Source organism: Mobula birostris, chromosome 20, assembly GCF_030028105.1.
Source record: "Mobula birostris isolate sMobBir1 chromosome 20, sMobBir1.hap1, whole genome shotgun sequence".
Taxonomy (NCBI): domain Eukaryota; kingdom Metazoa; phylum Chordata; class Chondrichthyes; order Myliobatiformes; family Myliobatidae; genus Mobula; species Mobula birostris.
Genome location: NC_092389.1, coordinates 17085904 through 17105068, shown reverse-complemented (window position 1 = coordinate 17105068; position 19165 = coordinate 17085904). Strand labels below are relative to the sequence as shown.

Here is a 19165-nt window from a genome sequence, read left to right as displayed (position 1 = left end):
GTCAAGCAAGCCTTCCACATCAGCCACAGCAGACGATGAACCTCGACCTTCCGACATCGAGGCAGGCAGTCATAGGAGAAGATGAGCCGCCTGCTCTAATGGAAACAGACAACGAGATGACACCCCAGTGTCCCACCACCCCAACACCCAGGCCGCGGACAGATACAGTACCGATTTGTGGAGAATGCAGCAGTAGCCGGGAGATACACAGCATCTGATGCAATCGGCATTCGGCACTGATCTGAGCCGACAATTACGTGTCGGGCGGCACCTAATTAATTAGCATGTTTGTTTCGGCTTTTTTCTTAAATATCTTTTGTGTGCCTCCCGGCTACTGCTGGACTCCTGCGTGCCTCGTGGCAATGTATCAGTCGGCGGCCTGGAGGGTGGGGGCTACTACACCACCCAACCTGCGACGACTCAGTCAAACACACCATCAGCAAGCTGACTTCCCGATTCCGGTAAGTGATACTACACTGTACATACGTTATTTCTACTTTATATCGGCTGTGTATTTTTACGTGTTATTTGGCATGATTTGGCAGCTTCATAGCTTAAGGGCTACTGGAGAGCGCTTACGCTGTGTTTTTGCAGAGAGCGCTTGTGTGAGATTTTCTGCCGAGAGCGCTTGCGTGAGATTTTCGCTTCGGCGAACAGTGCCAGCAATGATTGTGGAGAAGTATTTCTACTTTATATAGGCTGTGTATTAATCATATCATTCCTGCTTTTACTATATGTTACTGTTATTTTAGGTTTTATGTGTTATTTGGCATGATTTGGTAGGCTATTTTTGGGTCTGCGAACGCTCACAAATTTTTCCCATATAAATAAATGGTAGTTGCTTCTTCGCTTTACGACATTTCGGCTTACAAACCGTTTCATAGGAACGCTCTACCTTCGGGTGGCGGGGGAAACCTGTATACTGAAGTCGATCAAATATCCACTGCTTAAAAGAATTTTATCATGAAAGAAATACAAATAATAATTTCCTCTGCTGATTAAATTAACCTATTTATAAGAGCAATCAGAACAGAATAGGATATGGTCTATGATCTAAGTGAAACAGCAAAAACTAAGCTAAATGAAAGAAATCCTCCATTTCTTTTTTGTATAGTTCCAGAGGTGGTTTGACTACTCTACCTGTTAGAGCTTCCTAAGAGACCTGGAACTCAAGCAATCTAGCATTACTGTATTTACAGATGCAGCAGTGACATATAAAGTCATTCTCTGAGTTTCAAGAATATGTTTTCCTCTGATCCAACAAAGACCAAGCAAGCTTCATAAAGTACTGAAAACTATTCCACTGTCTTCATAGTTTCTACAAGTTAAGTAGCCTCTCTTCTGTTTCTTTAGCAGCAGCCAAGAAGGGGAACAACTAGAAGCCAACTTGACTGGATCTCTTAGAAATCAGAAGCAATAATACTGCATTTGTGGAGGAGTAGAGGCCTCTGTTTTGGTAAATGTGTTGGTGGCAAATCAGTACTTCAAATGGTTAAGACAAAAAAGATGCAAACCTTTGTGTTTTATTTGAAAGGGGAAAATTCTCAAGTTAAGCTCCATCACCTCAAATAGACATTATTAAAATGACCAAAGCAAACATATTGATTTTACCTTTGTCAATGCAATCTAACAGAACTATTAAGCAAGCAGGAGGATCAGCCATGGCTTTTTAATACAGCAATCTCCGATTAAATCTGTCTTAAACATAGCTAGGGCATGGTGCCACCGAAGGGGGTAGGGTTAGCTGTGGAAGTGCTGTCGTGCAAGAAGATGTCCAGCAAGACCAAGAATGTAGAATTCCAGCCAACTTCAACAGCAGGATTTTAGGTTAACTTTTTACTTCTACTCCCTACCTGGGAGTCAGAGCAATGACAGTTTAACATGCAGAAAAACCTACAATAAGTATGAGGTCACAGCTAAGATTTCTTGAGGGGTTTGGGGTAAGTATCTAATTGCAGCAAAGTTTAGACAGACTTTAACTCACAGAATGAGACTAGAGATTTCACTGAAAGGTAGGTAGGGAGGATATGTGCTTTCTTTGATCCACTTGAGTAGCCAGACTTAATTTTGCTACCAGTTTCCTGAGCTCTGAGAAACTTGCACAGTTACTGTTAAATTTAAACCAGATCTCTCATAGCAGCTTTTCTCACTCATCTCTGACATAAAGGTTCCTGCTTCCAAGCTTCTGGTCAGTGCCACATAACCCTGTCTATTGAATTTACAATTAGACTCAGAATTAGGTTTATTATCACTGTCTTATATGATGTGAAGTTTTTGTTTTGCAGCAGCAGCACAGTGCAAAGACACAATGTTACTAAATAAATAAAAAGTGCCAAGTAACAAGGAATAATGAGGTAGTGTTCATGGATCAATCGGAAATATGATGGTGGAAGGGAAGAAGATGTTCCTGAATTGTTAAATGTGGGTCTTCAGGTTCCTGTACCTCCTCCTGGATGATAGTAACAAGAAGAAGGTACTGTATGTCCCGGGTGGGGTGAGTCCTTAACGATCAGTGTCACCTTCTTGAGGCATCAATTATTCTACCAACTGCATTACTTTCCAACACTAAAAAATATTAAACAGTTTTATTCTTGTGAAGTTCTGCTTAAAACTGGAACCAGTACTGAAAGAGCTATCTTACAAGAAATGATGAAAGGCTTCTGTCACTAGTAAGCATTCTATAAAGTACCTCATCAAATAAAACAAAATAATATTTAAACATCAATGGATTAAGGTATAACACAAATTTGACTCACTGCTCCACTATAATGAGGCTATTTTAAGGATGTTAAAAAGTTTAAGTAATTTTGAAGTTTACTTGTGCATCTATAACATGACACAAAAATCTATGCACTAACTTGGTAAAAAAAATCTAATAGAGTATATTAAATGTCCCAGTGATTCATTGAAACCATCTGACATATAATTCATGATGAAGTATTATTCAGATGCAGCATCACCAAAGCTGCATTGATTCATTCTTTGGGGAAAAAAAGACAATGTGCAAAATTGTCAAAGTGCAAGGCTAACATTTAAATGATGATTGGAAAAAAAATGAGTGAACAATGAGGTATCAGAGCCCAATTTTGGTCAATAGAAGCAATTGATGAAGAACTTGGGAGCTTTCCCAACACCGAGCTGCCATTGACAATATGCAGAATCATTTACAAATTGCTGAAGGAACTCAGCAAGTCTGTCAGCATCTATGGAGGGGAACAAACTGCTGAGGCCCTTCACTAGGACTGGAAAGGAAGAGGGCAGAAGTCAGATTAAGAAGCCGGGGTGGGGGGAAGAGGAAGGGGTACAAGCTAGCAGGTGATAGGTGAGAGCCAATGCAGATAGGCAGATGGGGGGACTGTTTCATCAAGCACCTTTGTTCTGTTTGCCACAAAGGCAGGATCTCCTGATAATTACCCATTTCAATTTGACTTCCCATTCACATTCCGACATGCCAGTCCATGGCCTCTTCTATTGCAAAGACCAGGCCAAACTCAGGTTAGAAGAACAACACCTTATATTCCATCTGAGTAGCCTTCAACCTGATAGCATGAACATTGTTTTCTCAAACTTCCAGTAATTTCTTCCACTCTCTCATTCTTTTTTCATTCCTTCTTTTAGTTACCCTCTCACCTCCTTTCTTCGCACTTGCCAATCACCTCCCTCTGGTTCCCCTCCAACTTCCCTTTCCTCCATGGTCCACTGTGTTCTCCTATTAGATTCTTTCTTCTTCAGCCCTTTTATGTTTTCCACCTATCACTCCCCAGCTTCTTACTTCATGCCCTCTCTTGTCTATCTACCCAACTTCCCCTTCAACTGGTCTTAGCTATTACCTGCCAACTTCTTATTCTGGCTCCTGCCCTCTTCCTTTTCAGTACTCGTGAAGGGTTTCAGTTCAAAATATCGACTACTTATTCTCTTCTATAGATGTTGCCTGACTTGCTGAGTTTCTCCAGCATTTGGTGTGCATTGCTCAAGATTCCCAGAACATTTAGAATCTATTCTGGTTTCTTTGAAAACAAGACCAACCATTAATTTTCACTAGTGGGATCATAATGAACAAGGAGACATAGCTACAAAATAATAGGATGCTCATTTAGAAATTTCTCTCAAAGGATATTGAACATCTGGAATTCATCACCTTTTGAGAGGAGGTGATGGTGAAGATAGTAGATACTAATCACTAGTGTATTTAGGAGAAAGAAAGGTAAATAATTGAAAAAATCAAGGTATTGGGATTTATGGGGAGAAGAGTTGAGACCAGCATTAATCAGTCATGATCATATTAACTGGCAAGGCGAGCTCGAGAGGCCTGGTGACCTAAGATGCTCCTGTTTTCTTGTGTTCTAATCATGTAAATGCATAACAGTTGTAAGAAATTGTCACATAATCTAATGCCAAGTAACCATATCTTCACGAATAAGTCCAACTTAAGTTGGCAAACTCATTACTAAGTAAAACTGACAAACATGAAACATAGGCCATACTTACATTAGATTACACCAAGGCATTACTTTGAAAAATCTGTCCTCAACCAGTTTAAGAAAATGAAATCCATCCCACAGCTTGTATTTGTATTTATCAAACTCAGGATGGCAGCAGAGCACCTGCGTATCCACAAACGTGATGTTCAGTAGCAGGAAATCATTCCTCACAGTCACTTCCAATTCATGGACATAGAGTTCCAAACTAGACAGCACTTTTAGTCTTAAGGTAGAATAAGACTAAACGTCACACATGCTTACTCCATTCAATCTCTACACAACTGCCAAGTTTTATTGGGATCTTTGTACAAATATGCGTATAGCCTTATATTGCTACAAACATTTCTATAAATCTTATCACTGTACTTAACTTTTTTTTAATTTTATTTTTATTTGGATAAGGAATTCACAAATATCATGTACTTTTTTTCACACATATAACATTTTCCATTTTTTTATATGTATAAAACTACAATTATTTATACATTCTTAAGTACACATTGAGATGATATAAAAGGAAAATAAACATTTAAATAGATAATTATGTACTGTGGTAAATCTAACCTATTAAGCTAAGTAATGGAATTAGTTGTTAAGAAAATGGTAATAACAGTTTCCATATAACCCTTCTGGACCATTTCCACTGGTCCAAAATGTTGTATATAAGCCTATGTATCAACCATTGTAGGTGTTTATATCCTAATTTGTTCATGCTTGCTCCTGCCCGCAGACATAATTATCCAATCCCTATGTACTTATTTACTTAATTTTTTTCATTTTTTTATCCCTTTCCCAAATCTTTCCCTTTACTTGTGTTAATTCTCTATTTCACTGTACTTAACTTAAAAACCTGTAAGCATTCAGAACCTGTAACCAAACTTATTTTGTTCTGAATTATGTATTTTAATCTTGATTTAGCTAACCAGTTAAAAGCCATTAATATCGTACAAAAAATCGCAAACATTATCAGCAGTAATTTCCTACTTTTGCAGTTCTCTGCATCTCCTCCAGAAAAACTGAGTTGATTCAATTCCCTCAGAACATGCACTGTGTATGTCAGCTTTGCTGTAGGTTATACTTACCAAGCAAGCTTGAAACCTTTCATCAGTGCAGTATACAGCATCCAACACCCACAGCCTCTTCTCCCCAAACACCAGGTTGACAGCTCCACGACATGCTAATACACAACAGTGAGTGCTCATTCACAAATGTAGCAGAGCTCTCCTGTTTGTGCTGTAAAGCAAGATAAGTGTCTCACCTTCAATTGACACTTCGCTACTGCCAGCAGTTCTGCAGGCACCTACATTCACAGAGCCAGCAGCACCAAACTCTGATACTGACATTCCACACAGAGCACAGCTGATTGAAGCAGGCTGATGAGAGCTGATTGCTGAAGTAAGGAAATATTCATAGCAACGCCACCATCCGCCTTCCTACGCTATGCCCTCAAATGAGTAAAGGATTAAATGGACTAAGTGCAGCTAGCTACGTAGCACGTCACTGGAAATAGCTGATGGCAGCTTAACTGTAATCTCTTAATCAATGCCAAAATGCTGCATATAGGGGATCAGATGTGCTTCTCAGCCAGTATCTTGGATCTCGCGTCACTATAGATTTTACTCTCCTACTGATTTTGCATGGGACCTTGCACACTGGAACTAATAAGCTATCAAGTGTAATACAGACAAAGAAAGGAAAAGGCACTCAATGTTATTGCATTACTGTCTCTTTTTCCATTTCAATAAAGTGAAATACAACCCATTTAAGTACATTGATTATTAGTATGACATAATCCAACAACATTTAAATAAAAATTCCACTGCAAGAACCAACCTACAACAGATTGCAAGTTATTTTTAAACATTATTGACAGGATTCAGTGAGAGTTTTGTAAACTTCTTAACAGTCCCGGGAAATGTGGGCCATACATTTAAACAGGTACAAATTGGTAGATTTCATCTCTCAGATGCACTGTATATTTCATTTCACAATCTTGCTGATATGAAAACTAAAGGAGGATTCAGTTCAAATAATTGTATACTTCAGTTTGTCCTTAATTAACTTGGTATGTACTAAACATATTGCATGACCTGAACTCTATAGGGATCGCACCTATTCTTTACTGTGGTTAATAAAATGTATCAAAATATGGATTTAGTAGCTATTTAAACTGTTTTGTTCATGCTGAAATACCTTTGCTTTGACCTAGATTTGAGATTGATTGAACAGCTCATTCCTTAGTAAAATGTTCACTGGAATTACTGTCAGTTAAAGACAGCGCAGCCAGCCATTTCAGCATCAAACGGGACATAAATTCACACCCATAATCTTTTGTACAGCCAACCTCTGAACACTTCAGGAAGTAATAATTGAAGCTGTACATTTCTCAGACAGTAAAGTCTTATCTTGTCTAACATTACCTTCAAGTTAAAACAGCATGATGGTTGGGGAAGACATGAATGCATCATATAGCCAGAGATTTGAGTGACACATAAATTGAGAACATGAGGAAGCTGGAATTTAGTTCAAACAAAATAGTAAATTTTTGAATGAAACATACCACTGAGCACCTACATCAATTATCAAATGTTATCAGTTATTATTTAAATGTGCTTATTCAAGAGTTAATAGGTTTTGAGGCTACTTTGCAGATATGTGATAGATTAATATTCAACACTATCATCCCTTCAGAACTAATTAACACGTTTCAAAACCTGGGTCTCCTGTACCACCTTCTGCATAGGGATCCTTGACTTCCATACTGGGAGACCAGTCAATAGAGATTGGTAATAACATCCCCACTTTGCTAACAAACAACACAAGCACACCTCAAGGATGCGTGCTTATCTCGCTGTTCAACTGTCTACAGTCATAACTGAGAGGCAAGGCACAGCTTAAATGCTATCTATAAATCTGCCGATGAAACCACCATTTATCCTGGGCCCAGCACATTGATGTAATCACAAAGAAGGCACGCCAGCAGCTCTACTTTATAAGGAGTCTGAAATGATTTGGTATGTCACTAAAGACTTCTTCCCCCTCCGACATCAAATTCTGAATGGTCCATAAAGGGTACCTCACTATCTTTCTGTTGAACTATTAGCTATTTATTTTTGTTGCAATTTATAGTAATTTCTTATGCCTGCACTGTACTGCTGCCACAAAACAACAAATTACACAACTTGTGTCAGTGACAATAAACCTGATTTTATTCTAAGACACCCACAAATTTCTACAGATGTACAGTGGAGAGCATTCTGACTGGTTGATTTATCACCTCACATGGAGATTCCAATGCACAGGATCAAAAGAGGCTGCAGGCTCAGCCACTTTCATCGCTGGCACAACACTCGCCGAAATTGAGGACATGTTCAAGAAGTGGTACGTCAAGAAGGCAGCATGCATCATTAAGAATCCTCATCATCCTGGATATGCCCTCTTCTAATTACTGTCATTGGGGAGGAGGTACAGGAGGCTGAAAACCCGCATCATTCACCATTTTAGAAGAAGCAATTTTTTAACAGCCCAGGAACCCATGAACACTACCTCATTACTCCTTAGCTGCACTATTTATTATGTTTTGTAACTTATAGCTATTTTATGTCTTGCACTGTACTGCTGCTGAAAAAACATATTTCATGACATATCTCAGAGATAATAAGCCTGATTCTGAAACAATTAAGTTGGACCACATAATTAATACAGTTAATTTGTATTTTTTGTATTAATTTGTATTAATATATTTAATTTGGCTTTGTATCTGTACTCAGCACAATGACAATAAAGTTGAATCTAAACTGACAGAATTTTAGAATACAAAGAATGCAATACAAAGAATGACCACATGGTTACAAGTCACTTTCTCACATGGTTCATGTCACAGAAAATTGAAGATATTTATTCTTCCTTTCACCTGTTATAATTGGATTTTAAGTAACTGATGGCCCTGTGTATCTAACAGTAACAGTATGTCAAGTTGAAAATGACCCATTTATTTCAACTATTGAATTACTGGAGTTAAAATTGTTAATTGATGAATTACCTCAAACTCATGAATCTTTTTTCATACTGGACACAGTAAATAATCAATTTTTTAAAAATCTCATTTAGCCACCTTGTGAATTTACATTCTTAAATCATTTTATTAGGTTTTTCACATACCTTGTCCATTCCATAAATCCATGTTGATTCTACCTAAAATTGTCATTTTTGAAGTATCCTCATGCAATTTCCATAATAATGTAATTCAGTTATCATGTCAACTGTCTGTAATTCTCCATTTTCTCTATCCAGCCTTTATTCAATAGCTGTGTTATCTGCTATTCTCCTAATCACTGGAACTGTTCTAGATTCAATAGAATTCTGAAAGATCACAATTAATACACCTAGTAATTCTGCAACTATAGCTATTAGGAATTCTAGGCTGTAGGTTACCAGGTCCTAGTTAAGTTTTAAGTCTTCTTTTCAATTTTAAAAATATACTTTGGAACTCAACATACATTTCTATCACTTTCTGAATATTTTCCCTCAGAATATTCCTTACCACATAATTACAAATTAATCCTGTCTCAATGCACAAGATAATATCTAAAATAGCCTTTTCCCTTGTTGGTTCCAATGACATATTTGTTCAAGGAGAGTGTTGTTAATGCATGCCAATACAGAGAACCTGCAGATTCTAGGGCACAATGAGAATTGTTTCAGCAATGAATGTTGTAAACAAAAAGTTCTGCAATGCAGTTGAAAAGACTTATTTGTTAATTAACCCTTTGAATATCCATCTGTTTGCATTTTCCCAAAGATCTTCTAAAGATTAAAATCCAATATCTGTTCTGCATTTCCCATATTTCTGTTTAATCCTTATGCACTTGAACGTTTTCAACAATTTGTAAAATTGGGAGATTTTTGAATAAAGTGGGAAAACCTCTCCAACCCTTCCCCCCACATATCCAATATTCATAATAAAAGAGAAGATACTTGAGACACTTCCTAGGCTAAAAATTCATAAAAGTGTTGTACTGGAAGTTGAACTTTGAAGTGGAAGAATCACCTGAGATGAAATACTAAAAAAAAGAGGGGTGGAAACTGCAGAAGAACCAGACATCAGATGTTCTTAGGCACTGGGTTAGTTGGAGGAGTTAGTGATGTTAGATCCAGATAATTACAAAATTGTAAATGTTATATTTTTGTCCAAACAAGGATACAAAGCTAACTTCACAGTCATTTTGGCACGTGTAGATTAATAAATCAGAAAGCAAGTGAAGATTTTTGAAAGCAAATTAACAATTTGAATTTATTGATCCAGAGTGGAGCGATGAGGATGATGCTGTTGATGGAGTTCAGAAATCTATTAGAAGGGTTTTTGATAACATCCTGTCAGCAAAATTTAACACCATGGAATAAAATGGTCAATGAATATATAATTGGTTTAGAAACAGGAAACAGGACAATGGTGATCGTTCTTTTTTTATGCATTTTCCTTTTTGGGATAACTTTACGGTGGTATTTCCCAAAAATCTATCCTGGCTTATAGCTTTCACTTTTGCATACTTCTGCCTTGGTGCACTGGGAAAGCAATTCAAAACATGATAATGCTGGACCTCAAGAAGAAACATGCAGGCTTCTGGAATGAGTGGGTATTTAGAAGGTTACAATTTATGCATAGAAATATAATACATATTGATAGGAATATCAAATCTAGAATATTATATTACAGAAACTATTTACATGAATGATTCCAGGGATGAGCAAGTTGAGCTATGTGGATTAACTTGCTTGCTTCGGCGGCCGGGGCGAGGTCGAAGGCGCTCGGCAGAGGATGGCACTCGGGAGGCTGTATCGGAGGGGCTGGTCGGAGTCTCGAAGTTTTCGGATGGACGGACTCGGTGTCGGCTGCTTCCAAGGCATCGGCAGTTGTCAGTGCCTTGGAGATTTATGGCAGGGAGTTTCTCCCTTTTGCAGCCTGCTATCGGGGACTTGGAAGTCGACCGGGACTTGAAACTTCTTTTTTACCATGCCCATGGTCTGTTCTTTATCAAATTATGGTATTGTTTTGCACTGCTGTAACTATATGTTATAACTATGTGGTTCTGTCAGTGTTAGTCTTTGGTTTGTCCTGTTTTCTGTGATATCACTCTGGACGAACACTGTATCATTTCTTAATGACAATAAAAGAGGACTGAGTGTTCTCATAATCTAATTTAACTGATTGGGTGATTGCACTTTGATTGATTGAAGATTTGATTGCATTCAGATCATGAAGACAAAGTGCATAATGAGAAACTGTTCCAGCAATACAAGGGTCAAAATTCACCAGATAAGGATTTAAGTTGACTGGCAAAAGAACCAGGGGAAATATTAAGTGAAACTTTCTCCTGCTGCAGATGGTCTGTAATATAGAACATAGAATAGTACAGCACAGTACAGGCCCTTCGGCCTACAATGTTATGCCGACCCTCAAACCCTGCCTCCTATATAAGCCCCCACCTTAGATTCCTCCATATACCTGCCTAGTAGTCTCTTAAACTTCACTAGTGTATCTGCCTCCACCACTGACTCAGGCAGTGCATTCCACGCACCAACCATTCTCTGAGTAAAAAACCTTCCTCTAATATCCCCCTTGAACTTCCCACCCCTTACCTTAAAGCCATGTCCTCTTGTATTGAGCAGTGGTGCCCTGGGGAAGAGGCGCTGGCTATCCACTCTATCTATTCCTCTTATTATCTTATACACCTCTATCATGTCTCCTCTCATCCTCCTTCTCTCCAAAGAGTAAAGCCCTAGCTCCCTTAACCTCTGATCATACTGCCAGAAAGGTGGAGAAAATAGGTTCAGTTATACCTTTCAAAGGGAAGAATGAAGCCCTAAATTAGAAATTGGGCTAAAAAGATTTTCACTTTCAACCTGAGAGAATAAATATACCTCCCTTATGTTGTGACAATCTTATGAATACACCCTTTACCCAATCCCACTGACTGCCCAGCCAGCTGTTTGGGACAGAGCTTGAAATTTTGTACAACCAATGGCTGAACAGCATATCATGTTCCATCCTTGTAAAGTTCTCCGTTCTCTTCTCAGCTTTAGCCCAGATTTCTCTCATCTCCCCTTCCATTATTTCAGTAATTCAAAATGACCATTATTTTCTTGCTACATGTATTGTGACATGCAAGGTATGATCATCTTCATTTCGCTGGTTTTAAATTGCACAGCCCAGTTGGGCACAATACTCTGAAGCAAACATGAAAGTGGGATAAATAATACCTAGTTAAATTTCTAGAAAGATTATAACAAATACTTGAGATGAAAAGGTTTTATACATCCTTTTTGCCTGCTGATCTAATCACCCCAGGATAACACAGCTGAGCCTGATTCTGTCTCCTGCTAAAATACACACATGCAGAAGTCATTTCCCATCATTCAGGAACAGGAACCTTGGCTGAGATTTTCCTTCACTATCTCAGGGGAAATGAAACTTATTTATGCCAACATTTTGAATATCCATTGTGACCAACTAACAAACCTAATCACAAAACTGAAAATTTCTTGGTCTGTGTTCTTGAGTGGCTCCCAGGTGACATGATTACTCCCTGAAGAACCTGATAAGCATTGATTTATCCTCAATGATTCAGCAAAGCTGTATCTAAACAGGATGCTCCAAATACATGAATAAAGTATAAAGATTTTTGCCCAAACTAATCAATATTTCAAGAAATCTGAATCATATTTACAATCAAGTGATTATTATAAACATGTTGGAAACAAGAAACCAGCAATTTTCAATTCATGGCTTAAAAACATATTCTACTTTAAAAAAAATCTTTGGCAAAAGCTTTCCAGTTCAGGTGACATTAATTTCAATATATAGTAACAACAGCATATCTCCTTGGTTGTTGCCTGCCCCCAAAAATATTAACTTAAAAATAATAATGCTCTTGTAGGTGATAGAACCTTTGTAAAATGTTAAAAATGTAAATGAGCCAAAAAATCTTGCTTTGGGAGTGGAGGGTGGAATATGCACCTGAATAAAATCATAAATGCCAGGTTTTATACCCTCCCTTTATCAACCTAAGCTCACTACAATTTTCAGAGACCTTTCAAAGGTTCTAACTTTCTATTTTCATCAGAAATTAATGCCACACGGACCTATGTAGTTCAAGTGGCGTGATCACCTGCATGCCAAAAATAAAGGACAGGTATGAAATATTAGAACTCCGTTGGGTAATGCTGCAGATCTAAATTACGTTTATCATGGTATAGACTTTGTGTTTGAAAGTCAGAAATAAAAGATCAAGGATTTGCAACAGCTGACACCAAGCACTGTTATTAGGACACAAAGATGCAGTTGATTTTTTCAAAAGATTATTATGGTAATTAAAAGAGAAGCAGGGCATGTTTTTGATCTATGTGGGTACCAGATGCTTTTCAACTTTTGTATGTCAAATGACATTTCCAGCATTATATGTCTGCAATCTGCTTTCATTATACAATAATCAGGGGTCCAGCTTTTGCTTAATTATGCTCAATTCAGTGAACTTTTATAAATTTAACTAACTGTTTTAAGGCATCTGTTGGTTTGATGTGTATTTTCATTCTGCATACTATGCTGAAATGTGAAAAAGAAGCATTTACTAAGTTCCTCATAATCATCACATTTGGACAAATGGTAAAAGTTGCATTTTAAGCATATTTTCAGAAGCAGCAGAATCTTAAATCTTTAAAGAATTAACTTATTTTTCTCTGACCTTGATTTACACAGTATTTCAGAAAAAAATAAGCATTTTAACCTGAAATGGTTGTGCAGCTTTTTATATCAAAGATATACAGTAGACTACGCAGCACAGAAATTGGTCATTCAGATGAGTTGGCTGATTTTTGCCAAGTTTTATGCTTCCAAGAGTTTCTCACTTCTTACTGAACCTCTTCCAGCCATTATTTTATATTCCACTTCTAGTTCTAAAACACTGCACACTCTTTTGCCTTGTTTCCCCTCAATTCCACTACTCTGCAGTTTCTGCAGACCTCCAATTCTGCCTTGCTGTGCATTGCCAATTTCTAGCGATCTATCATTGGGAACCATGGTCTTCGCCACTAACACTTCTGGAATTCTATCCTAAAAATGTTCTGCCTTCGATTTTTTTTCCCCTTTATGTTGTCCTTTAAAAGCTGCCTAGTTTGGGTAAATACTACATCTTTAATTTATTAGCATCAAACTAACTTATCTGCCTTAATATCTACTTAAGTTGCTCAGTTTTACTTGATTAATAATACTCTTGTTTAAAGTTAACTTTATCAGAAGCACTGTAAAGTGAGATTTTTGTTTCTCCCTCTAACACATTCCTACCACCCCTTTAAATGCAGCTGTATCACTTGTCTTAATAACACCACGTAGCAATGAGCTCTATATTCTTGCCATTCTCAGAAAAGACATTTCTTCCGAATATCTATTTTAATCTGCTAGGCGTAGGCGGCCTTAGCTATGTTTCACCTGTTTCAATTGAAATGGGCCCCACCCTCCCAGGGGCCCCCCACTGACATGCAAAAATTTGGATGCTGGATGCTGTCTAAGTTGCATGCCATCTTGGTCAATGTTTCCCATCCACTACATAACGTACTGGGTGGGCACAGGAGTACATTCAGCCAAAGACTCATTCCACCGAGATGCAGCACGGAGCATCATAGGAAGTCATTCCTGCCTGTGGCCATCAAACTTTACAACTCCTCCCTTGGAGGGTCAGACACCCTGAGCCAATAGGCTGGTCCTGGACCTATTTCATAATTTACTGGCATAATTTACATATTACTATTTAACTATTTATGGTTCTATTACTATTTATTATTTATGGTGCAACTGTAACGAAAACCAATTTCCCCCAGGATCAATAAGGTATGACTATGACTATGACTTTAATGCACAGCTCCCAGACGCCACAATATTCTCCTGCTATTGCCAGTAGAACCACCAGTGGGCGCTTGCTGACTGACATCTGAGAACTACATTAAAATATTTACTTCACTTGTAAACATTGCTCCTAGCAAAGAAGGCTACTTTTCAATGAGAGGAAAATGAAACACTCCTATCCTAGTGGTGCTGAAAAACAGAAAATATTAGACAACAAAACAAAACGTCTAAATAGTCTCCCAAAAGTTACATCTTTCTTTGGTCCAGCATCTGTAAGAGGCCCGCCGACTGCAGTTGCTGCTGCAATATCGTCACAGCATGGGGCTGCAGTGCCAAGTGACAGTGTAAGTGGTACAGGAGATGTTGATAATCAGAGCAATGAAAATGAGAAGAACAATTCTACTCAAACAGATGGTGATAATGATGACCAAACTTTGTTTGATGAACAAGCACCACAGCATGATGACAGTCCTACAACTGAGACAGGTGAGGGAGATGCCGCCACCAGCACACCAGACAGAGAGAAAGCCCCACTACATTCACAGTGACCGATCCAGCACGCTGGCCAATGCATATTACCAGTGACCAATGGATCAATATTGTTAGGAGAGGTCCCGTTCAGTTAGAGGACATTAACTTTCCACAGAGCCAATCACGCCATCGCTTTACCAAGGACAGATATTTTATGAAGATGAAAAATTGAGAAACCATTCAGTGGTCATGGTTAGTGTACTCAGAATCATCTGATTCAATCTTCTGTTTCTGCTGTACCCTATTTGGCAAGCGAAATCACAGTCTCACTTGTGGAGGTTTCAGAGTGTGGGAGCGACTCACTCTCACACTCCAGAATCATGAGAAGTCAAATGCGCACCTTCCCAACATGGATAGCTGGCGCGAGCCGGAAACGCGCTTAAGACCGCACAGTGCCATTAACAGCACGTACCAGAAAATGCAAATGCTGGGAAAAAAAACACTGGAATGATGTCATGAAGAGGTTCATTGCCATAGCCTGTCACCTTGTAGAACGAAACCTTGCTTTCCGTGGCCACAATTCCACCCTACATGAACCAAATAATGGGAACTTTCTTGGTCTGGTGGAGCTGCTCGCCGAGTTCGACCCAGTGATGAGTGAACATGTCAGATGAGCAGAGAAAAAAGAGATTGCTGACCACTACATGGGGAAAACTATACAAAATGAGTTAATCACACTTATTGGAGACAAGACACTGGAAGCGATAACAGAGAGAGTAAAACAATCACGTTACTACTCCGTGATAATGGACTGCACCACTGACGCTGCACACATGGAGCAGCTCTCTGTGACACTGTGCATTATCACATGCCAAGTAAATGTCAGAGCCACTGTTAGCGAGCATTTTGTCGGTTTCCTACCGCTGCCTGACACAACAGGTGCAGGCCTAACTGACGTTTTGTTAACGCATATGGAGAAGTTAGGATTAGATATCTCAAAATGCAGGAGACAGGCATATGATAACAGGAGCAATATGCGGGGGTAAAATAGCAGGGTGCAGAAGAGGGTGCTTTTCAAGGAGAACGTGCCACAGATGACCCTCAAGGCCATATCAACACGCGATGGGAGTGCCGCATGGAAAGTGTGAAAGTCCTGCGCTACCAGCTTCCCGATGTTGGCAATGCACTCTTGTGACTGATTGAACATGCCTCACAGAAAGGTGACAGTGAAACCACATCTGCAGCCAGAGGCCTAGAACAGGAGATCATGTCATGGAAATTCCTGCTGACTGTTATCATCTGGTACAACGTTTTACATGAGGTAAATCGTGTCAGCAAGCTGCTCCAGAGCCCACAAGTGGGAATCAATGTGCTGCAGCACGAGGTGGAATATGTTCTGAAATTTCTCAAGGAATACAGAGAGAACGGCCTTTCATCCGCCCAAACAGATGCCAGAGAGATAGCTGAAGAGATAGGGATGCCAATGGTCTTTCCTACTGCATGAATCAGAAAACCAAAACCCCAGTTCTAGTACGAGTCCCAAAGTGCAGATCCTTCCCTGACAGTGGCACCCGAGGAACGGTACAAGAGAGAAGTTTTCCTGCACTAGTGGACTCTGCCATCACAGGCATCAGTGAGCGCTTCAAGCTGATGGAGTCATTTTACAGTCTGTTTGGCTTCATTTATGGAAATGAAAAAGCCACCCAAAGTCACACACTGAAAGACAGCTGAGTAAACATGGAGAGGATACTTGGTGATGTGGATGCTGAGGACCTTTTGTGCGAGGTGTCGGCTGCTGTCAGTGCTGAGCCTGCAAAAGAAACCACTGGCCTGCAGATTCTGAGCTACATTTATGGCAACAATCTGGTTGAACTGTATCCTAACCTCACCATTGCTCTAAGACTCATGCTGACAGTGCCTGTGACTGTAGCAAGTGGAGAGAGAAGTTTTTCGAGGCTAAAGCTCATCAAAACGCATCTGAGGACAGCCATGCTCCAGGAGCATCTGTCAGCTCTTGCTCCAATATCAATTGAGCATAAAATAACAAGATCGCTGGACAAAGATGAGCTCATTAAAGCATTCTCAGCACTCAAGCACAGGAGGGTGGTGAAGTTCTCGTGGTAAGTCTTTTAACACATTTTTAGCAGAAATAAAGTTTATAATTAAGATAATAAAATAAACCACGTATTTCACTCAAAATGTGTATAGGCGATTAGGTTTTGTGTCCCCTCTCTCTCTCTCTCACTCTCCTCCTGTTCGCTCTCCAGGCCTTACGTGAGCTGTCCGTGGTGCTGAAAGAGCGCGAGACACAGTTTGTTGTAAACTTCCAGTAGTTAACTTTCAGACACTGTTCATTGAATAAATAATGTGTGAATTTTCATTAAATATGACATTGCTTTTGTTATTAATTTAATTAGAGGGAAATTGTTTAAGCTGTTCTTATGTCAGCTGATACCTAACACATAGTGCCATTCAATGCAGACTAGCTGCTGAAAAGGGCGGGGCTTCCACTCCAAAGCAAAAAATGTCATTGTTTCAGTTTTTAATTAAGAGAATTGTTTTGATTATGTTGAGCTGTCTGTCCATTATGCTGAAACTGCATATAATGCATCAACGTTTAAGTCCGAAATTATACCATTATTGATGCAAACCAACTTGAATATTCGCTTTTTTTCTTTCTTTTTTTTGGGGAAGCAGGGGTAGGGCCCCACATTAACTCTTGAAACGGGCCCCCAGATGCTTAGGAACGCCTATGTTGCTAGGAAACCCTAGTTCTGGGCTTCTCTACAATTAGAAACATCACCTCTTCTGAATCCTGGTTTCCCTCTTTTAAAATAAAGTTCAGTATTTCCAGATCCACAGTAATCCTATAAATTGCAGAAAAGTTAAAATTAAAACCAAAACCAACCATTCAAAATTGGAAATAAAGGTAATGACACAACTACAAATGTGTATTTACAATACAATTAAAACTTCTACACTATGATACAAACATTGCCATTTATAAAGTCGGTCTGTGGTATCTAACACAGAGGATGTCAGCATGAAATCAGATCACAGCAGACATTCCAGTCTTATCTCGTCAATATATTTTATAACACTGGAAAACAACCAGGAAGACAACCTTGCCAAATTTTGTCCCCACATTAATACCTGAGAACAATTTAAGTTAGTTAATTAATAAAGAGAAAAGTTTAGTTATAGTGTGAAATACTCCATTTACAATGGTAATACCATCATCCTGGTCAAACTCAACTCTGCTGCATAATGGCATTAATTATTCTTTAATAATGATATAGATTTATGAACTTTGTGATTGTGTTAGGTGAAGAAACTAATGTCAACATCCTCTCCCAGGCCATTCATTCAGCTCAGATAGACTGCCCAAACTGCTCACCTGCCAGACTCTGGTTTTCCAAAACACTATTCAAAGTTTTGTCCTGGCAAGAGGACCACATCAACAGAGGTGAAGTGTCTAAGAAAAAAAAGTGTAATTCATCTGTTGATTCTCTGAAGTGTCTGACTCATGTGGATGATGAGCAATCAGGACGACACAAAGAAACTTCCGTCCTTTCATTGGGACACAGAGAAGAACACCATCTCCAAAATCCACTAATCCACCTGCCCCATCAAGCATGCCTTTAGCCTCATCAGCCTATCAGTACATAGAGAAATGGAGTGGAAGCAAGTCATCCTTGATCTTGAGGGACTGCACAGAAGTTAGATATTCCCTCAATTTAAAAAAAACTAGTGAGGATGGGAATTTATTAGAATTGACATTTCATCACTCAATGGAAACATTACACTGTGTCTTTACACATAGTGTGATCATTTAGTTATTCATTTGATGGCGTAATGGAATTCTATTTCCTCCTGAAAGTAAGGCACCTAACCATCTCCAAAAAACTGATAAGCTTCAAGCATTTCAGAGCTTATTATGCAGGTTTTGATTCTCATCGTAGCCTAGAAACTATATTTCTGGTCATGTTGAAGAAATAAATCATTAAGTGAGACTCCTTTCATAACAGATTCAAAAGGGAAAAGGGCAATAAATTAAGCCAGTTGGTTGTCACCTACGGATCCTACTTTCTGATATTCACTTGGTGCAAATGTAGAAGGCCAATCTCTCTTACCCTCTATATGCTTGATGTAACACAAGGTTGCACCAGTCACAATGCCTAACACAATGCAGCACTTAGAATCCTTAGCCTCAAAGGGCAGAGGTTTTCCTCATGTCTAACCTTAAGCAAATTTGACAGTTGAAAATCTTATGGTTGAATTAATTAAAGATTAAAACTAGAACATTTTAAACATT

At 38.8% G+C, this 19165-nt stretch overlaps 1 protein-coding gene across 14 annotated transcripts in view; it reads right to left on the bottom strand.

The window, feature by feature from the left end:
• The window catches only part of gramd1ba (GRAM domain containing 1Ba), a 600767-nt gene that overhangs the window by 188403 nt on the left and 393199 nt on the right, over nt 1-19165 (bottom strand). The window contains exon 1 of one of the 14 annotated variants that reach the window (XM_072238342.1): nt 17654-17672. The exons of the other annotated variants lie outside the window; for them this stretch is intronic. The gene's annotated coding sequence lies outside the window, so the exon portion shown is untranslated. Of the gene's footprint in view, nt 1-17653; nt 17673-19165 lie in introns of those variants that run through there. 14 annotated transcript variants of the gene reach the window in all.